This window comes from Canis lupus, chromosome 9 (genome assembly GCF_048164855.1).
Source record: "Canis lupus baileyi chromosome 9, mCanLup2.hap1, whole genome shotgun sequence".
NCBI lineage: Eukaryota > Metazoa > Chordata > Mammalia > Carnivora > Canidae > Canis > Canis lupus.
Window position 1 is genome coordinate 55,414,211 of NC_132846.1, and position 21,680 is coordinate 55,435,890.

General features: G+C 38.6%; 1 long non-coding RNA gene across 1 annotated transcript; it reads right to left on the reverse strand.

Annotated features, from left to right (window-relative positions):
- Positions 1–1,468: 1,468 nt before the first annotated feature.
- On the reverse strand, positions 1,469–8,007 carry LOC140639459 (uncharacterized). The gene is made up of 4 exons (XR_012036171.1): positions 7,931–8,007; positions 7,510–7,550; positions 2,630–2,699; positions 1,469–1,560 (listed from the first exon to the last, which is right to left on the reverse strand). It is a non-coding gene; the product is annotated as an uncharacterized lncRNA (long non-coding RNA).
- Between the last annotated feature and the right edge of the window lie 13,673 nt (positions 8,008–21,680).

A 21,680-nucleotide genomic window follows, 5' to 3' on the forward strand; every position in this document is an offset into this window, starting at 1 on the left:
TATTCATGAAAGACAGACAGAGAGAGAGAGAGAGAGAGAGAGAGAGAGGCAGAGACATAGGCAGAGGGAGAAGCAGGATCTCTGCAGGAGCCCGATGTGAGACTCAATCCCGGACTCTGAGTCATAGGCAGACATTCAACCGTTGAGCCACCCGGGTATCCCATGGGTGTCTTTTAATTCAACTCAATTCTGACATCATCTGCCTGGAGATAGCATTAGATCCCACAGGTTAAGGGCTGAGTCCCACAGGACTACTCTCTACTCCAGATGCCCCTCGCAAGTCCAGGTTGTTACTGCCTGTGCTTCTGACCAATCAGCTACAGATTAGAAGTTCCCACAACCCCCTCCTAAGGTTTGTGCTCTTTACTTAGAGCAGCTCACAGACTTTAGAGAAACATTTTACTTACTAGATTATTGGTTTGTTATAAAAGGATATCACTCGGAAACAGCCAGATGGAAGAGATGCATAGGGCAAGATTCGGGGAAAGAGCACAGAGCTTCCATCCCCTGTCCACATGTTCAGCAACACAGAAGCTCTTCAAATCCCACTCTTTTGGGTTTTTATGGAAAGTTCATTACCTAGGCACGATTGATTAAATCGCTGACCATTGGGGATTGAACTCAATCCCCAGCTCCTCTACTTTCCCCAGAGGATTCCCAACCTTCTGATCACATGCTTGGTTCCTCCAAGATGCCAGATCCTATCCTTACATGCTTTCAGAAAGTCACCTTATTAACATAACAAAAGGGACTTTGGGGTTATTCTGTATGTTAGTAAATTGAACACCAATAAAAAATAAATTAAAAAAAAAAAAGGGACTTTGATCACTCTGAGCACTTAGGAAATTCCAAGGGTTTTAGGAGCTCTATGCAAGAAAGGGGATGAAGACCAAATATATATTTCTTATTATAAATTGCAATATTACACACATAAATATATGTACATATTTATATGGCGACAAGGGAAGTTTTGTGACTTATGCAGTTGGATGGAGGGCAGAAGGAGAACGAAGTGGGTGGTAGGCAGCAACATGAACATTAGTTTAGTATAGAGCAGACACACTGAGAATGGTGTACCTTTAGGATAGCCAGGTAGAGGCAAGAGTAAGTATGAGTTTATAGTCTGGGCTAGGGCTGTAAACTTTTGGTTTTCATTGGCATATGGTGTTTAAAGTTGCGTAAAAGGACAAAATCATTTTGTCAGAGGAGAGATAAAAGAGTACTTTTTTTTACAATGCAATCTTGTTGAGCTGTGGGGAGTATGCTCAAAAGGAGGGAAATAATGTCCGTTGGATTTAATACAGGGAAATGACTGGTCTCCTTAGAAGGTGTCTTTTTGGGGAAGCCAATTACACTCCCCTGGTTCCCATACCATATATGTATATATAGGCAATACCCATTTACAAGTCTTGCTTTCCTGGTCATTTTCAGTATTACCTTTTTTTTTTTTTTTTTCTTTAATTGTTCATCTCATCATTAAACTTAGAAAAGAGAAATCTCTACCCTTCATCCTCCAACTTCCTCTTCAGAGACAGATGTCTGGGATAACTCACCAAGGACCTAATCAATAAAAGAAAGAAAAGTGAGAAGAAGTAGCTATTATATGTCTTTTAGACCCATTGCCTACTCATTATGCCCTTCCTTACTGGGCAGGTTCTGAGATAGGGATGCTTTTGCATGGCTCATTAATCAATATCAAACTCAAACTCTGAATATTTGGCCTGCTGTTCTGTGGGATAAAATTTTTACCTGCCTGTATGTGTCCTGGTATTTTCATTGTATAATATAGTCCCCATAAGGAGAGAGGAAGGGCTTTCCTTCCTGAGAGGGAGGGTTGGTGGTCCCTGCTCTACAATCCTTGGTGCTGAGGATCTGAGCCATGTGGCTCCTGCCTAATCCTTGCTCTTTCTTTCTAGCATTCACTGAAGCGTTAAACATAAACTCATTTATAATGGAAGCATGGCATTGCCAGAGTTTGCATTCTCTGCAGTGGAAAACAGATGATTCTGTTTTTGGTTGCTGTGATCTCCATTGACTTTGGGACTTCTAAACTTCTAGAAGAATGTCCTGAGGTTAGAGATATAGAATAGAGTAGAATGCAACATTAGTTTGCATCATGTTCTTCATAGAAGCTGCATCACCAATGCTTTAGGCACAAGCAGAGACTCAGTGGAGAATGCATTGCAGAAAGCAGTTTGATGGAGGCATCTGTAAAGAGTAGAATCTGAAGAGAGCAGTTAAGGAACCCAAGCCAGGGAAGAAGATGTGTACACTGAGGCTTTTCTTCTTTTGAGGAAATGCAGCAGTGACAGCCCATAGTCCCTATTGTGAGGCCAGAAGGAGGGAAGTTCTGATGGCTGGATGGAGCTCAGGGTGGTTGGTACATAGACGGAAGGGGATGGGACTCAGTCCTGTGCTCTAGAGCATCCAGGCTCAGGGCTTAGGACTGTGTTCTGGAGACACCCAGAAATGCATTCCAGATCCTAGGAAGGGCTATGGCAACTTTGAACAAGGCCTTTGAGAGGAAGAATTCAATTCAGAGTGATGCCAGGGTTTAAGTATGGGGCTGGGAATAATGATCCTTTTTGAGACCAACTTTGTGCCAAACAAAGACAGACTTTGTACTTACACTATCTCATGGACTCCTTAGCACAAATGTTCAGGATGTTTAGTCTTCTACAGATGAGACAATGGAAGCTCTGAAACAAATAACAATAAATGTAATAATAGCTAACACTTATTGGGTGCATGCAAACTGCCAGGCACTGTTCTGAATGCTTATCTGGATGATTTAATTTCAATCTTCATAACAGCTGTATGAGGTAGTTACCATTCATGTAACTACTTTATAGGTGAGGAAGCGAGGCAGAAGAGTTTCATGTGGCCTCACACATTTAGTCAGTGTTAGAGCCAGGGTTCAAATCTAGACAGCTCAACCCCAGCTCTGAGAACTGTGAGATAACTTGAGTATTAGTCATGTTCTCAGAGCAATGCTGGTCACTGTGAACAGAGAATAAACAAGACAAACATGATCCTGACCTTCATACAACATGCTTCTTAGTACTAGAGAGGCTAAGTGAATTTTCTGGAATCACACATTCAGGGTTGGAGGTTTGGACCGAAGTCTCACCCATAAAGCCACATTTTACAGGGTACCTACACACAACCCAAATATTTCCTCACTTAGGATCAGGATGCTAAACCTTTGGAACATCCCATAGGCTTCCTTACTCTCCTAGTCTATGCTCTGCCATCTTATGTGCCTCCTCATCTTCCCTCTTCTTGTCTCTCCCACTTTATCCTTTCTTTCTTAAAGAGAGGATAAATGCAGCAAATCTAAAGCCCCAAGAAAGGTGCATAGAGCATCTCAGAGTGAGGAGATGGGGACTGTCATTGCAGTGCTCATTCTCCATAACTTTAGCTACTTTGGAGCATACAAACTTCTGTCACTGGGCTCAGCTCTGAAATCCCAACATTAGGTGTGGAGAGTGGGTGGGTGTGTAACCTCCCCAAATGAAGTATCCCACTATGCTTAGGATTAGTTTTCCTCATCATTAACCTCCTAGGAGTTACCTCTACTCCTCCAAGGATTTACACTCTGTCACTCAGTCCATCATTTGGCATTTATTAAGTTCTTACTATATACAAACCAAATACTGACATATAGTAATGAGGAAGCCATTGATGATGCCCTCAAGAAGCTTGCTTGGATTAATGCCATAAAAGGGAGATTCAGAGGTAGAGTTATGGGTTGGTAAAAAATAGCTATTACTTATTGAGGGATTGTGGCAGCTTTGGAGGCGTGCTACTCAGATGCCCTTCAAAAAGCATCCTGAGACAGGACATATGTTAGCTGACAACCTCCAACTGCTATACCTTTGGAATCCACTGTGCTGTCTATGCTGAGGCCACCCCATTTCTGGGTTGCTCCTAGCTAGTGCCTGAGGACAGCGGGGGAGCTAGAGGTGGGATATTTTGCCCTAATACAGGATTTATCTGGATGGTGGGCACTCTTTGCTTTGTAGCTCCTCATCCCCTGACCTAGATCTTCATAGTTTTACCACCATGAGCAACTCCTGCCACCCTAATTCCTTCCTTCCGGGCATCAGACCTGATCTGCATCATGATCTGAAGGCTTGCTCTGCTTACTCTGCTCACTCTCCTCTTTATCTAGAGAGGGGTTTCCTTCAATAAGTCTCTTGTCCTTCTAATTTTGTCTTGGCATCTGCTTCTTGGAGGACTTGAACTGACCTAGGGAGCATTAGGATAGGCTTAATCATGCTGCAGTAACAGATTAATCTCAGAATCTCAGGATCTTAACACAAAATGGTTGATTTCTCCTATGCTCTGTATCCAATGTAAGTTTTGAGGGGCTTTGCTCCTCATAGGTACCCAAGCTGACAGGAGCTCAGACTTGTACCTGACTTTGAGGCTTATCATGAAGACATCTGGAGGAAGAGAGAACTTTTATAGCTAGTTCTGGAAGTGACTTAAGTGACCATATCTTGTCCATATAGCTTGTCCAGAACTTTCATAGCTAGTTCTGGAAGTGACTTAAGTGACCATATCTGTCCATATCTTGTCCAAAACACAGGCATATGGTCCCAACTAATAGTAACCTGTGCAAGCCCAGGACAAGGCAATCCAACAGGAATAAGCACTGTTTGTACATCGCGTGGTCACAATCTGCAAAGTCTCTTCTCTCTGGTGAGCCTTATGTCTTATTCCTAAGCTTAAGGTCTAAATTACCCTTATTTTATGAATGGGGCACCTGAGCCTGAGAGAGGAAAAGTATTTTCTGCCAAGGTCACCAAATTAACAAGAGGCAAATGTGGAATCATATATATCTGACTACAAATAGTCTTTTAACTCTTCTACTATGGGTCCAAAAGAAATGACTAGATGCCAGGAGGTTATTGTTAGTGGACAGGTCTCTAAATCTTGAACACACACGTCCCAATCTCTCCAGAGTATTTTGAAACTCCAGTGAAATGTCTGAGATATGGGAAATAAGAATGAGATTTATGCCAACATCATTATACCAAGTGTTTTCCTTTACCAGGGCATGTTCATTTCTGAATAGGAAAGATAGTATTCGAGTGGTGCTTCTTCCCGTATCTGCAACCACTCTGGGGGCAGGAGGAGAATATTTGTTTGGCTCTCCCTTCTTAAGGTAGAACAGACCACATGGGGAAAAAAGAGTTGAAAAAGTTTTGGGGGGGTTATCGTTTTCTTTCTTTCTTTCTTTCTTTCTTTCTTTCTTTCTTTCTTTCTTTCTTTCTTCTTTCTTTCTTTCTTTCTCTTTCTTCTTTCTTATTTTGCCTCTTAGGATGGTACTTAATAGTTTTTAACAGTGCTACAAAATAAGGTGGCTTTTGGAAGAAATGCTTTCTGCCCAGTTTCCTTCTGGCCAAGGTTTTTAGAAAAGAAAACTATAAATAGCTGATGATAAAAGAAAATTGCTGCTGTGATGTGCGAAGGAAGAAAGGGAAAATACAAAAGAACCATCCTGAGAGGTTTTCAAATAAAAATTATAGTTCCCCTCACAGGACCTAAGATTGCAACTTCTTGGAAGATGGAATGGCAAGTATGTGATGGATGTTTCCCTTCTCTTGTTTGTTTTCAAAGATATTTTGTCTTGGTTGCTTTTCCTTTATGGAACTCAGAGCTCTTCACATGTATTAAACATTTTAAATGAACTGAAATTTCTCAAAAAGTAGGTAATTTACAAATAGAGGTTTATTATTTGTGAGGCAGTCATGCAGTTCTGATTCTCAGTCTGCATTTCTCTGCTTTTCTCTCCTGTCCTCATATGTCCTCTGGAACAGAGTGGGGGAGGGGGAAGGTGAGGAGAGTGCAGGGGAGGTAAGAACCAAGGTGTAAAGAAAACTTGGCATGGGTGGACTGTTAACAGATAATACCCTTTTGTTTAGTCCTCACCAGTAAACCATTTTCAGTTTCCTGCCAAAATGTTTGTTTGCCATTGATTAAACTTCACGTTTTTATTACCCAGAATTAACTATAACGTTTATGAAAATGCCCCATTTTCCTGTAATCGAAGGGCTTCCTTAGGGTTTCCCTAACCTGAAACCATCTCCTCCTAATCTGAAATGTAATTCCTATCAATGGGAAGTGATAAGGCCACAGCTCAGATGTGCAGCTACTGTTCTGAATAACACAATAAGCTCTATTTGCTATGTTTTTGGCTTGATAGGAAAGTTGGTTTCTAAAGGTTTTCTTAAAATAGAGCTGGAGACAGTGATCTCTGGGTCCAAGAAGACAAACTGGTTTAGGTTTTTAAGCCCAATTGATATGCAAGTGCACTTACACTTTTCTTTCGAGTTACATCTGTCTTTTGTGCTGGGGACACTCCCTGCCCCTGTGGACAGAGCACAGGGATTGATCTTAGACTTGAAAGAATTAATGGGTTTCTGTGGAATTGTCTCAGGGTGGCAGGTGGGAGCTCTGTCAGAGTCAGGGAAAGAGAAGAGACCTGTCTTCAAGATCAAAGTCATCCTGACAACTTGACATGGAGAAAGGGGTGGGGAGGGGGGGAAGGAAGTTGAAAATAAGAGAGAAGAAAGTCAGAGAGGAAACTTGCTCAGGGGCATTTTAGACATAGATCTTGTGATATTAACATTTCCTTTATTTTAAAAAAATGAAATAAATTGCTTCCCAGTGACCCTGAAGGTCATTAGTACCAGCTGCAGCTTCATACTGCTGAGAGGATGACAGTGACGTGAATGGCATGGGTAAGGACTTGGGAGTGCCATCAGACATGGGCACAGCTTAGTGAGCTCGAACGTTTGTAGCAAGTTCAGGCTGAGTCAAACTGAGCTGTCCCCAGAATTTAGTATAACAGTCACCTCTGGGTCCAATTAGAAAGCACACTGAATTAGAAGCCAGAAGACAGGAATACAACCTTCATCCTGTCCCTAGTTGTATACTTTGTTATATAACTTTATTTATCTGTGCTTCAGTGTCTTTATCAAAGATTAGGGCTTGACGACCTGTAATCCCTGTGGTTCTGGTTAACCATGTGAGGCATACTATGTCTATGATTAGATATCCTATTATCTATTTTGGCCAAGAAGCCAGTCTACAGACACAAATAGATCATGCTCGTACTCTGTGCTAGGCTCTGTAGGGGGATGAGAAGAGTTTGAAGGGACAAAAAACTTGATTCTTGTTTTCTACCAACCCCATGTGAGACAGAACTGTGACTTTTTCAAATTACTGCACCCTCACAATCTAGCACAGTGCCTGACATGCAGAAGTGCCTCCAGAGAGGTCAGTTGGCTTTGTTTCTGGTTAAAGAGACATAGGGCATTAAGAAAATACACTAAGAAAAGATGCCCCCAAATATAAAATTGGGGGGATTTTATATATTGCAAGATATATAAAATTGGTACCAAATCAGTGAGCATAGTAACTATTAGAGAACTTCTGAAACAGAGGTTCTCTTTGGGCAGAAATGGTCTGAGATTTTCCAGACAAAAGGACATTTACCTCGAATGGCTGATATCCAAGTGTCAAATTCATTTCAGATCCTGTGGACGGAAATCAGTTTCAAAGCTTAAACAAAAGATACCACAAATCTTGATTGTTTTTTTTTACACAACAAATATCATAATTCAGGGCTCTAAAGACTTAGATTTTTTTTTTTTTAATCTATATACAGAATGGGTCACAGTGAGATAGAGGATGGTGTGGGGAAGGAACAAAAACTTTCCACCTTGGGGTGGAGATAGCTTTGTTTCTCAGTGTAGATTATGTGAGGGTGAAGCACATACTTGGCTTTAAGAATTCACCGTGAAAAAAAAAAAGAATTCACCATGAAATATGGATTGGCTTTGGGCATCTTTCCATGCTCCTCTTTTCCCACACCCCCACACATGCTCCCCGTCTTTCTGTACTTGGATACAACTACCTGGGGTGGTGCTGTGCTGGAGAGGCAGAAATGAGAAAAAGAGGTGATGATATCTTCTCTTGAGGAACCTGGGTCACTGGAAGAGGGGGACACGAAATCAGAAAAGTTACAAGGCCTTGCTACTACAATGCATATGAATAAGTAACTGCTGTGGAAGCTGGGAACACCAAGGAGCCAAAGGCCTCAGCAATTTGCAGAAGATTTCCAGGTGCCAAGCTTGTGCTGTTTGTGTTGGGAATGCAAAGGTACAATTGCCACATGAGGCAGGCTTGGTGCCTCCCATCTAGTGTTGGAAGTAGGCAGCTTTGAGTTGCTTCCTTCCAGGGGCTGGAAGGCAAACAAACCTGAGTGTTATTTGCATGAATAGAAAAAGATCATGCATTTTCTTTGTAAAGGCATCTGTAGTAACTGCCTCTTGCTCTTGTAACAAATTATCACAAATTTTGTGGCTTTAAACACCACGTATTCATTATATAATTTTGGAGGTCAGAAGAAACCAAATCAAGGTGTCAGCAAGGCTGAGTTCCTTTTAAAAGCTCTCAGGGGGAAATCTGTCCCTTGTATTTCCTACTTGAAGGAAGCTGCCTGCATTCCCTGACTCACAGCTCCTTTCCTCTGTCTTCAAAGCAATGTGACATCTTCCATCTTTCTTTCTGTCTTTGACCCTCCCACCTTCCTCTGAAAAGGACTCTTGTGATTTCACTGAGCCCAACCTGATAATACAGGATAAGTTCCTCATCACAAGATTCTCAATTTAATCACACCTGCAGAGTTCCTTTTGTCATATAAGGTAATATATTCACAGTTTCTGAGGATTAGGACATGACATGGACATTGTTAGGAGGCCATCATTCAACCTACAATGGTACCTAAGTGTTCTCCTGAGAGTTGACCCTTCTGCTTTTCTCTTGTCTCCTAGATCTTTCCACTACATTATCAGTCCCAGATCCTTCCACAGGGAATGCAGAATGGAAACAGTATAGCTCAAGAAGTTCTAATTTAAAACTCCAGTGTAACAATGGACAAGTTTTAACCTTTCAAAGCCTCCATTTCCTTTTTTGTACACCAGAGATTATAAAGAGGCCTATTCATTGGGCTGTGATGAAGATTTAATGAGATACCATGTATAAATATACTATGGGAGAGTCTTCACATAGAATATGCTCAATTAATGTTGGCTATTATTTCTGCTATCATTCTGAGTAGGAGGCTGGCAAGACACACAGACAGAGAAGAAAGGTCTCTAAAAACCTGTGCTGTACTGAGAACTTAGCTCAGTTTTTTTTTTTTTTTTTTTTTTTTGGAGGTTCTTGGTTTTCATGAAAACCAGTTTCCACTGGCTGATTCTCTCTTACTCTAGGAAATCAACTTGTTCTGACTGACACATCCCAGCAGTGTACCCTGAGTCTCACTTTCGGGATCTAGGGAAGGAAGAGTCCCTTTCACGCTTTCAGTGTTGTGGGAATTTTAATTCTAGAAGCTCTTTGAAAGCACCATGCTCTATAATTTCCTAAATTCAACTTCTGATTTCAGCCTGGCATTATGAGGAAAATCATCTCATTTAATTTATTTGTCCTGATGTGTAACTGATAGCTAAAAACCTTCTATTTTTCTTTTTCAAATAAATGTTGCTCATTAAACCAATAAAACCTCTGAATGGTGAAATTTCAGAGTGACAAAGGGGATGAATGTAATCTGGAGATACACTGGAAAATATATTTGGGCAATACATTTGCTCAGTTATCAGCTGTATTTTTTTTTTTTTTTTTTTTGCCTAAGGAAAAATGACCCCAGTATTCGGTTGCTCTAAACTATTCTTGCTTGACAGCCTTTTCTACTCCTTCAATTTCTGAACACACATTTTCTCCATTTAGGTATTCTCAAAAGGGTTCCAAAGCTCTGGGAAAATAGGAGGAATGGGGTAGTTAGTATCTAGGACTAGAGTGTTGGTAGGCATCTATTTGATAATGTAGGACCTAAGTTTTTAAGTTAAGGACCCGCCTGTATTACAATTTGCTTCCTGTTTGTTTTCAACTGCTTTAATCAAAGACATTTTAAATTCTACTCAGGTATTAAATATCCAACATATTGGGATCACATAAGCAGATATATTATCCAAATTTTTATTCATGTTTTTTTCAGAGCTATCTTTCTGAAAATGAAATGTAACAGTAGTCTTTAGGCATCAGGTTTGATGAGCCCAATAAGGACATGGAATCTGCACCAGTAACTGTAGCAAATGATTAGGTGGCTCACAGCTCTTTAAACTCCAAAGACTCTCTCAGAAGAGAGGGCATGGTTCTTTTATTGATGATGCAAGGTGCTAGTGGGAAAGGCCTAAGAGATCCAAGTCCTATTCATCACAAAAGAAACCTTGCCAGCTCCCGACAGGTGTGACTTGTTTTGGAGTTGTAAAGATTGTTCCTGAGGGATGGAATCACAGTTTGGGTAAGAACTTTTGTTTCCGCACAGTTTGATCCAAAGCATAGAATTTTGATGTGCCTCTTGACATGGAAATCTGAGAATGCCTTACATGTAGTTAACTGATGGTCTTATCAGGGGTCTGGGATGATAAGAACAGTTATCATTGATTAAATACCTATGGCCTGATGCTTTTTGTGTTTTTTTTTTTTTTTTTTTTTTTTATCTTAATCACAGTTCTACAAGAGGGGTATTAGGACATTTGCTTTACAACTCAGGAAAGGAGTATTCAGGATGATACTCAGGGTTACATATTTACTAAGCTATCCCTGGGAGTTCTGGAAAAATTCACCTTTAGAGTTAGCCATACTGGGGGACCTGTTAGTGTTCTCTACATTTGAAGATAAAGAAGAGATTAAGTATGAGAAGATATAATTTGAAAAACCATGACTTACTTAAAAACAGATGAAAACAAAACCAAGAAATCACTTCATTACATTAAAAATCATCCAGTACATTATAAAAAATAGTATAGTACTTTTTAAACTATAGTTTGCAACCCAATAGTGAATCATGAAATTTACTTATTACTTCCCAAACATTTTAATTTTAGTGAAATAGAAGAAAATAAAATACAAGAGAAAATACCACAGGGTAACCTATGGAATAAGAATGAGTGGCTTCAGGAAACATAGGTGTATATATCCATGTATGTGTGTACTCCAGCAAGAGAGAAAATGTATTGTTTTATTGTGGGTTATGGAGAAAAGAGTATGAAAAACACTCAGGGGGGTTCCTTAGTATTGCTGACTGTCTTCTACCCATTTTTATTTTTTTAATTTAAAACTTTTTTTTTTTAAGATTTATTTATTTATTCGTGATAGACATAGAGAGAGAGAGAGAGGCAGAGACACAGGAGGAGGGAGAAGCAGGCTCCATGCGGGGAGCCTGACATGGGACTAGATACCTGGACTCCAGGATCGCGTCCTGGGCCAAAGGGAGGTGCTAAACCGCTGAGCCACCCAGGGATCCCCTCTTCTACCCATTTTTAGAATACAGGGCCCAGTCCTTTCTTCTCAGAATTACCACTGTTAATGAAACAGCTATCCCCATGTGTTATGTAGTACAGTAGCCTGAAGCATAGCCTGGTGTTACAAGAAGGCTGAGAGGCAGAGAATTTTTTGGAAGGACTAAACAGTCATGAGCAGAGACTGTTGGGTGCTACAAATATTAATAGAGGTAGAAACATGGATCCTAGGATGACTGATCGAACCCTCTGATCTTCGCTGTTTTGGTCTTGGTTACTTGGTTTAATTTTGCTCATATTGTATTTGTGCAAGTGTGCCTGTATAAGACCTCAAATTGTTTATTCAAAGAATGTATAATGTAAATAAGTAAATCAAATACATAAATATCAGTGTATCCATCATTTATTTAACAAATAGCTATTGAGCACCTATTTTGTGCCAGCCACTACACTAAAGGCCAAATATGGAAAAAAAAAAAAAAAGGAGGGTACTCTATTATCATTGTTCTTCATGAGTTTAAATGGTTGTAGGAGAGGTCGATACATAAAAACCATCATAGCACTAAAAAAGATGTTATACTTGCTTTGATTGATATAAATCCAGAAGGGTATTTATGCATCAGTATGGACTGTATATTTGTGTCCCCCTCAAATTCATATATTGATACCTAATCCCCAAATAATGATATGTGGAGATGGGGACTTTGAGAAGTGATTAGGTCATGAGGGTGGAGACCTCATGAATGGAAATCAGCACACTTATATAAGGGACCCCAGAGAATTCTCTTTCTGCTATGTGAGGATACAAGAAAATGGCTGTCTACAAACCATTTTGTGGAACTGATCTCTCACCAGACACCACATCTGTCAGTGCCTTGATCGTAGACTTCCTAGCCAATAGAACTGTGAGATAAATGTTTGTTGTACAAGTCTCCCAGTCTATGGTATTTTATAGTAGCTCCAATAGACTAAAATATATACCCAAATTAGCATCCGTGTAAGTATGTAGAGTAAGTGTATGTGGAGTGTGGCTGAAGAAGCAAACTTTAGCTTGCATCAAATTGTCTGGAGGGCTTGTTAAAATGCAGATTGCTGGGCCCTTCCTCCCGAGTTTCTGATTCTGTTGATTTGAGATGGGGACTGAGAATTTGCATTTCTAAGAAGTTCCCAGGTAATGCTGTGCTCTTGGTCCATGGACCATAATTTTAGACCCACGTTCAAAATGGTTTTAGTTACAGGCAACATCACATCTTTCTTATGTGAAATCTAATATGGAATGTTCATGTATAAAACAGACAAAAGTAGAGGTGACTGCAAGGAACCCTTGCTCTCTCTCCACTGGTTCATTCCCAGTGGTTGTTTCCATCTTTATGGAAACCGTGAATCTAGAGGAAAATCTAGTTCCACAATTCTATAGTTTTATCTATGGGCACATTTTTCTTTCACTCTCTTTCAGAATTAAATTGTTTGAAAAAGAAGCCAGTCAAATGATTTTAGAAGAGCATGTAGACTGGTGGGCAAAAGTTTTGGCCAAGAATATATGGACTTATGGCTGTGTGTTTTGATTTCTGCTTTCTTCCCCCCCAAACCCCTGTAATGTGGTGGTGTGGTTAGGTCTGTTCATGGACATCTTTCTTTAAAACTTTGGTTTTTGATGTTTTATTCAGTCAGGTTATGACATTTCTATGTGAGATACCATCATAAATTATTCTGAAAGCTCTGTATTACTTCTGTGTTAATAAATTCAGACTCTGAGTTAAAAACTTGGTGTTGATAACTCTTTGTTAATAAAACTCTGTTTTAACTATGTATTAATAAATATCAAGTGAGAAAAATTCTTTGGATCAAACACTTGGGTTTGGGAGCTCTTTTTTGATGGTTACCTGAAGTTAGTTCACAGTGAGGTACTGTGTATTTGATGCTTAATGTCCTAATAAAAATGGGAAAAATGAAGAGTTATCTAGATATCCAGAATGTTAGAAAAGCTTAGAATTGTTCATTGACAAACTGGTTGTAGTATAATTGCTTGGTTCCATATTAATGATCTGTAATAGTAATTACCAAATAACATTTTGGTGTCTTCATTTTTATCATTCATTGCAGAGAAAAAAAAGACAAATGCCTTCCTGCTTTGGAAAAAAAAACAAACCTCTTGAAATCTTACTTTGGGATTATTCCAAGTTTTGGTTTATCCTTTGATTGTTAATGTTGTCTCAGTGGGCACCTTGCCAGATTTATCAAAAATGGAGGATTTGCAAAAGCCCAGAGTTCTAATAGTTAAACTTGGATGCTTAAATGAAACTTGTCCAAACTTTTTGTCTGGTTTGGGACTTTGTAATCCTCATCTATGAAGGTACTTGGTACATTCTCCTAAAATTAAACAAACAAACACAAAAGCAATTAGAAATCAAAAAGTGATTTTTAAACAAAAAACAATCAACATTTCATGAAACCTCTAGGTCCAAAGTACAGTAGTTCCATAGTTCTGGGAAACATTGTATTCCATTCCCTATAGCTATCTCTGTCATTGATATTACTTCATTTGGATTTAAGTTTAAGGCCTATTTATTTTTTAGTTTATAACATCACCAAATCATCATCTATATCAGGTATGCTAATTTGCATCTGTTTTTCATTTTTCTAAAACCAACTGGTGACATTGGGGAGGATGGTGATGAATATGTTTTAATGTTTATAGAAGCCACTGCTTAACTTGATTTCTCAGAAAACGGGGTACTTCTGCCAAGGAGACATCTGGGAGAGATCCATCAGTGGTCACTGATGCAAGCAAGCATTCACATACTCTCTTGGAGTTGAGAGAGATGTGTGAAAACCTAACACATCTGGAAGACAATCAATCCTCACAGTCAACATCTGGGAATGTAACCAGCCAGGGTTGACAAAACTGGCGATTTAATGTGTTGGAAGTTCACCATCTACAGACAAGTGCAGAGTAACTGCCTGTGGATTGTGAGAGCATACATGTGCCTTGCATGCTATAATGAGCCATTAGCACCCAGCTTGTGTGCATTGGAAAGGCATCAGAACACTGAGGTATGTATGGAGACATTTTCAAAAGTTTTTTCAATTTGTTTTTCTTTCGGAGCAATATATAAAACCACACTATAAATTCAGAAAAAGCAAACAAAAAGCTCAGCCTCTCTAAGCTTCCTCATTCCCTATCCTTCATGTTTTAACTTGCTATTTTCATTTTCTGGCTTCATTGTCATTTTCAAGCCATTGGTGTGTGTGTGTGTGTGTGTGTGTGTGTGTGTGTGTGTCTATTTGAGTGTCAGATACCAACATTATTGCTACTTCTCCTGGGTCCTTCTTCAGATGCATTTTATCACCCTCTGGGCAGTATCAGATGTCGCATAGCAGTAGTCAGTATCTACATTTCATTTTATTTTAAACATCAACAATAATTCACTTTGCTTAGATAACCATTTAATGTGACTCTTTAAAAGAACTCAGGTAAGAACAATAAAAATGATTAACAGCTTTACTATCTTCTGTGATTTTTAGATTCCATTCTTTTGCTCTTTTCTACTTTTTTTGGAGGTGAAATAGGTCTAAGTTTCTCCCTAGACCTTTATAGCTCAAAAGATCTAGCACCAAACTACATAAAAGACATGCTGTTTTGACTTTCACCTTTCTCATTTATCTCTCTGTAGAACATGAAAATCAGTGTTTTAGCTAAATGAGAAAGATATCTGACTTTCTCACTGAAGCAGAATTTGCTCAAAAAGTAGTTGTGTGTCTTTGGCTAATGGCTAAAGATAGATTCACAGAAGGTATTCCTACCCCTTTTTTTCAGTAACATGTTTACAGAATGCTGCAAATATTTCCAAAGGAACAAAAGTAAAGTTATGATAAAAACTTAGCTGTGTTTTCCATAAGCAGATTCTAAAGTCCGTCCTGGTGGAGAGTTTTCATGGAGAAAATTCTCAATGTTATTGAAATAGTAGAATTAGTGGTCCTTTAGATTGTTCTTTTAAAATCAGATCCCTCCACCAGCAAGTAGAAAAAGAGAATCACGCGGGTAATGAAAAATTCTATAGAGCTTTACAAAGCTAGAATGAGTACCACAAACTTGATAGTATTTAAGTTTCCTTAAGTAAATATTTTCAGCTTTCTGGTGGTGAGGCTTCTGTTGCAACTCTGCCGTTGTAGCGCAAAAGTAATCATAGACACCACTAAAGAAATGAATTTGGCTGTATTCCAATAAAATGTTACTTGAAAAACAAGTATAACTTGAGGGTTGTATTTTGCTGACCCCTGATTTAATATTAAGCATTTGAGGAGAATAGAGAGAAAAGATCTTTGAATTACTCTGGGTTCTGAGTTAAAACTCCAGTAGAAAATGGTTAACAATCTAATCAACAGAATCTGTAGTTTTATTGTCTAATTGAGGTGTGTCTTTTGGACTAAAAGGAAGGTACTGAACCACAGCTGTGATAAATGCAGTTAACCTAATTCTGTAGTCCTTTCTTCTGTTCTTTTCTCCTCTTTGCCTTTCTTCTTTTTACTTTTCATCCCAATTTTCTCTTTTATTGTTTCCCGTATATCTTAGACTTGTGCACATGTCCCATTCATAAATCCATTCCAAGAGAATGCTTGGGCTATTTTGACAGATAGTTAATACTTAATCCTGGCTTGATTTTCATTTAGAGTGAGAGTGGGAGAACACTTTAGCCTCAAGAAAGAAAGTTTGTTAGGCAATTTAAGCAGTTTGCATGTCTAGCAGCAATGAAGAAAGACAGATCTTCATGTCAACACTCTTTTCTGCTGCCACTTCAATGACTGAAGAGTCTGCAATCAATTACATGATATAACGTTGTCTAATTGATGGGCTATATGTGTATGTGAGTACATCATAATAGATTAGCTTCTATTGAGATAAACCATCATGTGGAAAACTCTCTGCCTGCCAAATACAGGAATCTGCCAAACCTTTTGATCAATGATATGGAATTTCTAGGGATTTATACTCGGGAAAGTGACTGTAGAAAAACAGCAGCCTCACACTTAGCACATTTGCTCTTTTGCTCCCTTGCTTCAAGTCATATCTGTTGATATCATAGCTTGACACATTTTTTAATTCTTGTTAGCACAGTTGAACCTGTTGGATCCCATTCTGCCTTTCAATGTTACACACTAAATCACCAAGTTCAGATCAGTCTCTCTGTTACACAAGAAGAAGAAGCACAGAAGGGCATAGATACATTGTATAGAAGGCTAGCAGACTTAGAGAATATTTGTCCCAAATTGATCATTTGAACCCTGAACCAGCAAGCTTGTTTGGTACTCATAGTACTATGGAGAAGAGAAGTACTGAACTGGACTTAGGTTAGGTTATACCCTTAACAGTAGTTATGGATTGGATCTCGAGCAAGTCACAAAATATCTCTGGCCCTCAGTTCTTCACAAAATGAAGGTGAACTGGGGAATTGTTAAGCCTATGTTACAGGTTAATATTCCAAGAATTTCAGGTGACATCATTTAAAAATTCTTTTGACTTTTAACTTAATAGCAGTGCATTTAATTTATTAAGCTTCAGTGTTCTAGTTATTTATTGTGTAACAAACTACCCCTAAATTTTGTGGCTTAAAAAACCACAACAGCATGCATTTTGTTTACAAATCTACATTTTGGGCAAAAATCTAAGAGGATAAGTCATCTTAGCATTGGCTAAGGCAGCTCAAAGGCCAGAACCTGGAATCATCTGAAGGCTTGTTCACTCATAAACTTGACAGTTGGTGTTTGCTGTTGGCTGGAAACTTAGCTGGGACTACTGGTTGAAACCTCTATATATGGCATTTCCATGTGTCCTAAGCTTTTACAGCATGATGGCTCAGTTCCAAGGATGAGTACCCAGAGAGAGGCAGTAGGAAGCTGTATTGTTTTTATGAGCTGGTCTTAGAAGTCATGCAGCATCCTATTCACCACATTATATTTGCCAAGGAAGTCACAATAGCCTGCCCAGTTCAAGGGGATAGGAAATAGATTTCACCTCTGATAGAGGTATGGCAAGATGCTGGAAGAGCAAATGGGACTGTAAATATTGCTGGGGCAACTTTTGTAAAAAGTGATCTGCCACATTCAGATTATGACAAATACTTATATTTGAATAGAACTTCTATAGAAGTGCTAATATCATTGGGAACTCCACTTCCTTATCAATAATTAAAAAGAGAAAAAGAGCTGTATGACTCTACATCCCCAAATCTCTGCTTAATATCCACATGTGCCTTTTCTCATTTAATATTTCTTTTTACAATTGAGGAAACTGAGGCAGGGAGACTTCAAGTGATTAACATAAGCTCTTACAGCAGGCAAGTGTGCAGTGGAAAGTTGGACTTCAGAATCAAGGCTGTCTAGTTCCAAAACCTGTCCTTCTTCTGCTACTTCACTCATAAAACTCTTGTCCTCATGTCAGCTTTGATTTTGCTTGTTCGTTTTTGACTGAAAGCGAGTAGACTTCAGATGAGATTTTAAGTGGGACTTAAGATGGAGGAAAGTTGCCAAATAGTTTAATACTTGAAGTGACTCCATATCTCAAATTAGTCTTTGCACAAGAGTTGACTTTTTCTTTTCTTTTTTTTTTCACTGGAGACTGTAAAGTAGAATAATAGCCTGGCTGTTATTGGTAATTTAGGGATTAGGAAAGGACACTGAAGTATCTCTCTGATTTATATCTTGTAGGATCATAATGTGAGTACAGACGTATATGTAAGAGAGTTCATCAAGGGTTAATAATGAATAAATAAATAAAGTGTCTTCAGAGTCAGATATGAGGACATAGAAGAGTAGATCAAAGCTGGCCAGTGGTCTGGACTTAAAAGGAGACAAGGAGGTATTGCCTAATGTTGGTCTTCTGTGTGAATGGGCCAGGCCCATGTAAGAGAATAGAGAGAGCAACAGTGTCTCTGCTTGTCCCTGGATAAGGTTCTTCTATCAAACTCAGGTGTCAGGCAAGCCCTGCAGATTGCCAGCAATTTGAAATGGTAGCCATTGTAAAGACTCTCTGTCTACACAGCACCACTCCTTGATAATTGCTTATGCTATTCTTCAATAAAATAAACAACAAAACAAAAAATGATTGACTTAATTATCTTTTAACATATTTGGCATTGACTTGCCCTCACCAACAGTGTTATGGCATCTTGTGAACATAGTCTTATGAAAAGAATTTGCTTCCTTCCCCCTGCTCTTTTTTACACAATAGCTATAAAGAAATTTATGGTCTTCAGAAATTTACTATAAGAATTTTTGTCTCTTGTTAATAATAGGGTAACTGTTTAAGGACCATTCTGAGTCTGGCTGACAAATGATTTTGCCTTGCTGTCTATATCAACACACTCCCCCAGTACAAATAGTTTCCCAAGGACAATTTATAGGTCTTAGCTGTGGGATTTTCTTTTTTTTTTTTCCCATGTGCTTTCAACAATTGCAGTTGCTTCATAGCTCAACATCTGGAAGCACATTTGGCTTCATTGTTGGAAAATAAATTAGCATCCTTGTTCATGAACAAGGGGCTGACCTTGCCCTGGACAGCAATGACTGTGTCTTTGGTTGACAGACCAGTTTTCCTTGACTATGGGAAAGAAGCTGAAATGCATCTCTTTTCTGGCATTAATGCCCATCTCTCAGAATAGCCTGTGTCTACTCACTATAAACTGGACATTTGCCCTAGGACATGGAGCAAAAGATGACACTAATTGGGAGTTGGCATCCTGGAAAACATTGTCGGAGTCATCTCTTACAAAAAAAATAACCCTTATCTCGTGCCAGCACTGAACCGTGGACTCCATGGACCTGCCTATGTCTGCTCACACCTGTTCCAACACGGATGCCAAGAAATGGGGGGTCATGAGGAAATTAGACACACAGCGCCTTTGGGAAGCCTCCAGAAGTCACTAGGCCCTTTGAAAGTCCTTTGAAATTGTAATAGATTGGACAGGGAGGGGATGACCTATGTAGATGTATTTGGCTGTGGTCATGGTCATGAGCATTGAGAATCCCACATCAAGCACCAATTTGAACAAACTGAACAGTGAAGAACGAAAAGGTTTAAGGAACCAGAAATAGACACCATGAAAAGGATAGAGGATCTATGTTACTAAAAAACTTTGTTAATATACTGCAGCTTTTTCTTTTCAAATTAGGTGTGATGTACAAATATGGAGATAGAAATGTATATATATATATATGTATGTTTGCATTGATATAAATAAACAGGCTTATGCATGTTAGTATCTTCTGCTATTTCATGGATTTGGGGAGACTAAAAGTCAAATCATGGACCAAGAAACATAGGTTATATGCACATATAAAACCTGACATCACAATTAGCATAAAAGTGGGTGTTAATCCTAACTTCAAAATACCAGTAATGTAAAGTGATTAGACTTTGTGATCATACTTCTTTTTTTAAAATTTCAATTAATGTATAGTGTATTATTAGTTTCAGAGGTAGAGTTTAGTGATTTATCAGTCTTATATAACACCTAGTGCTCATTGCATCAAGTGTTTTCCTTAATGCCTATCATCCAGTTATCTCATCCCTCTACCCACTGCCCCTCCATCAACCCTCAGTTTATTTCCTATAGTTGAGAGTCTTAGGTTTTGTCTTCCTGTCTGATTTCATCTTATTTTATTTTTCCTTCCTTTCCCCTATGATTGACCCTCTGTTCTGTTTCTTAAGTTCCACATATGAGTAAAATCATATAATTGTCTTTCTTTGATTGACTTAATTCATTTGTTATAATGCCCTCTAGTTCCATTTGCATTATTGTAAATGGTTAAGATTTCCTTTATATATATTCCATATATATATACATATATATATATCACATCTTCTTTATCCATTCATCTATAGAGTGATCATACTTCTCTTATTTTATCTCTTTTCTTCTCAAAGGGGTCTTGAAACTTTTAAGTATATAGGACTTCATAAAATGCAAAATTGAAGAACATATATAGATTATTCTGTGTAGCCAGGAATTATGTTGATTTCCCACTATGGTATATTAATTCCTTTTCCTACTGTTCACTTAGTTCAACAAGTTAGTTAGGCACTCATTTGGTGTCAGACACTATGTGCTAAGCCCTTGGCATACAAAATATTTAGACTACCTTTAGTTTTTCCCAGATTACTGCCCCAGTCTCTTAGCCAAAGATCTTGCTTCTGGTCTCACTTCATCATTATGTCTTTTCCCAGCTTGTTCTTCAAGAACAAGATCTTGAGTTACTTTTCTATGCTGTTACTTGCATGAATAAAATGCTTTAGTGATTATCAATTGCTTTCAGCGTACAATGCTAGATCTTGGAAAGACACCTGAGATTCTCATGCCTGTTACTACTTGCCCTTCAGCCTCATCTTTGACCTCCTCTTAGCATACCTCTGATTTGATGGCACAGTTAAACAGGACTGCCTGTAATTACCTGAAAGCACCATATTCTTTCTTATCTCTAGTTCTTTGCAAAAGGTGCTCCCTCAACCTGGATTACTTTCGACCCCCCTTCATGTGGTCAATGGCCACTCATCTTTCCTACTTAATGGAAATACCATTTCCTTTGGGAAGCTTTCTGTAGTGCTCCTTCTCTACTACTACAGACTTTACATCTCTCTGAAGTACTTAAGTCTTGGATGGAAATATAACAAACTGATGCACCACTGCTCTTTGTTTCCTTGGTATCTTGTGCTCTCAATATTATAGATGGGTGCATAATCTCACACTTAGTTAGCACTCACTGTAGCCAGAAAATTTCACTTGTCATTATTTAATTCTTAAGAAAACTCTAAGTAGTTATTATTGCCATCATCCCATTTTTAACTACTATCCTATCCTATTCCTAGATGTTTTAGGAATGGTAGAATTAAGATTTAAACCTTCATTGGTAAGACATCAGAGCCTGTTTTACTCTCTCTTATGATACAGTGTAATACGTTTCTTCTTCTTCATATCTCTTACTCAACTTTAAACTTTTTGAGATAAGAAGTAATGTTTTTTTTCACAGTTACATCTTTAGTGCATAGTACAATGTGTTTCATGCAGCATATTTTGAGAACACTAAGAATGGGGAGGCCTTTGTACCACCCAGAGTTGCTCATAGAGCTAGAGGGTGGACACCTAAAAATGTAATTTTGGTATAATGAGATAAATGCACTATTATGGGTAAGCATGGTTTACTATGAGAGTGAAGATAGGGGCCCATAGCCCAGACTTTGAGATCTTGGCTTTCTAAAAGAGCTGATACCTGAATTGAATATGAACAGATTAACTTATTTCCACTAAA